Raw genomic sequence first — 3,264 nt, forward strand, 5'->3', positions numbered from 1 at the left:
CAATTATTACGCACACTCACACTAGATCCTTCAGTTCTTTACTTTCATTACCGCAAAACTCATCCATAGTTTAACATGATACTAATTCCCAACACCCTACACTCATTGTTCCAATAAAAGATTATGAACCACCTGCAGCTTCCAGATCAGCACAACACATGTTCTACAAATCACTTACCATTACTATGTCAACCAATGCCTCCTCTAAAAAAAGATCACAAGTACTCCCACAACCTCTCGCAACCGTCCCATCAACAGAATATCACTATACCATGGCAACAACGGAAACATACACAACTCTCTTCCATATCATACTCCACCCTCACTCCCATGCTGAAACGAGCAAGAAACATCAATAAACAAAACAACAGTCTATATATCCAAACGAAACTCACAAGAAACAGCTGTAAACAAAACAACAATCTATATGACTGGTATACTCATTCGAAAACGTACTCATCTCACCTACTCCACCACAACCGATGACGGCATCACAACACTGCCACCAACAGCCGTACCGCAGCGCGAAAATACCCGCATCACAACACGAAATACCGTGCCCGGATCACCACCCGAGTCACAAAAATCACATCGACAGACATCACAACTTATACAATCACCTAAACACTGACTCAGTACAACTTCCATGACAAGAAAACTTCATTAAAACCACTCTACTAGATCACAATGCAACAAATCATACGGAATAAACAGATAAGAACCTCATGAATATCATCCATACCTTTTTACGGAATAAACATATATCATGAATACACATACAAGTATAACTAGCCATGCCAGATTACTCAAATTATTACTTTTTGAATATCATTCCATTAGATTACCTTACCCGACATATATTACAGAACATTCAGATAACAACTTTATATCTATTACACCGTACTTCTCGTGAGATCAGAACTTCACACAAACATTTATACACATCATAGACCCGTAGTCACATCCAACCAGTCAATCCTGAACACGTAAGTTACCACTTGAGAAAGGTTACCTCTCGCTCGAGCTTAACTCGTATGCCCCTCATAACATATTCTCTCATTCGCATAACCATCACCCCCTGCCAAATATAACCATACAACTATTACTCAACTACCAGCAACCGCCTCCTAAGACCACGTCTTATACTTCCTCACAACCGTATATATCAATCCGGCCTCTACAAAATCAACCTCTTTAGAATGGCTACCTTTCCTACTTATCACCACTCTTAACCACTAGTGACAACACCACAACACCACCACTGTTCGTATAACAAATCTCTTACACTCACCTATAAATATCACGGTTCTTTCCCAACTCGGTTAACAACCCAAATGACGAACATCAAACCCATCCACAAATTTACCTGAACATTCGTCCCAATTTTTGCCTTTAATTGTATCGCCATCCAACTCACCTTCAAAATCTCATATCGTGCAAATACTCTACCAACTTCTTACTCACTTAATTCCTCGAAACTCATGACTAATCATGTTATCCTGAAACTCCTATATAACCATTTACTCACATTCTCATGATAGTATCATACATCTCGACGATTCCTTACTTCTATATCACATAACTCCGGTCAATATATTTTTTTTCTCAGCTTACTTTTATCCTTCTTTTCTCTTTACACACAACAATACTAATTAATAGATCATCTCCTTACTCCTTGTACCTAACTCTCTAGTAATCCAGTTACCTTTTTCGTTGCTCCAAAACTCAAATTCCATTATTTCATATCAGTACCATCTCAATCTTTCTTGCCATGGATGTTCTCTCATCATGCTATCACTCACAACCAAAACTTGTTTCATACCGTTAATTGCCCAAGAAAAGCACACACTAGTTTTACCTCTTAATAAACCAAATCTCCCAAACTCACTCACTATCTACAAATCCACGTTGCGTCATGTCTCCATCTAAGTTCATTATATACCACTCTTCTCCATCCTCCTACAACAACCTTTCATTACATATATTCTTAACCTACATAATCTAACCATCTCCCTCCGTAATTCCTTACACATCTCAAGTTGCTACTACCCACATCTTTCCTTTCAACCTTTTTCATTCTCACGTTCCTTACACTTACATCACTCCTTACTCATATACACTTACCTTTACATTACTCAAATTCGCAATTATACCACTCACCACGTCTCTCAAAACTTGCACCATACCTCAATCAGCTCACTAATGTTCCTTTTTCTTTTTTCACTATCCATCACAACCACATATAACTCATGTCCTCCCCACCGAACTCATACCCACCATAAGGTGCCACTCACTACATCATAAGATTGGGTAACTTACGCATCAAGACTAACACATATGCAAAATAATGCATAAAGAAGCAAAATAACACCTTTGAATTAAACATGATATGCGACAAAGTCAAAAGATAAGCATATGGCCCAAAACAGGGGTCACTAGATCGAGTACAGCCTACTCGATCGAGTAGGCGAAGGTCAGAAGCACGTATAAGAATTTACCAGGGCTACTCGATCGAGCAAGGGTTACTCGATCGAGTAACAAGAGGTGCACTCGATCGACCGAGGACCACTCGATCGAGTACCCTACGCATTTCTCAACACTGTCTAATTTTCTTAAAACGGTCATATCTCACTTGTTTCTTGGTCATTTTAGGTGTGTGACCTATTGTTAGAATCATAAAAGAACAAGCTATCACCTCCAATTGTAATCACATCAAAATCATATATAAATATCAAGTTATAACAGTTTAAAGACAACCTATAATCGAACAACATAACTATTTGATTTTCTCTTTCAATCAACTTAAACATCAACAAAGTGAACAAAAGCGACTCGATATTTGTAAAACCGCTAACCCTAACCACATGTTACTAACTACCAAAAGCCAATTAATAACATCTATCATGCTCATATAACATTCAACTTATCAATCATGTACTACCGCATGCTTTAACTTTACAACTTTTCGTAAAACAAAACATACTCATACATTACAAATCCTATTTCCATGTTACTAATACAACAATACTACAAATCCACTTCGTCACCTAAACATATTCTTAATCACGGAATCCATATTCTCATGCAATTGCCACTCCATCTTTTCCAATCAATTCATCCATTTCAACCACATTCTTCATCTGACAAGTGCATATGATACAACAGTAGACAAGTATAAGAACTTATTATATAACTTTACGCAAACAAAATTATGTATAATCATATCACATCCCCTATTACATGTTACTAGTATAGACACATTGT

The sequence above is a fragment of the Silene latifolia genome, chromosome 1 (genome assembly GCF_048544455.1).
Source record: "Silene latifolia isolate original U9 population chromosome 1, ASM4854445v1, whole genome shotgun sequence".
Classification (NCBI taxonomy): Eukaryota; Viridiplantae; Streptophyta; class Magnoliopsida; order Caryophyllales; family Caryophyllaceae; genus Silene; species Silene latifolia.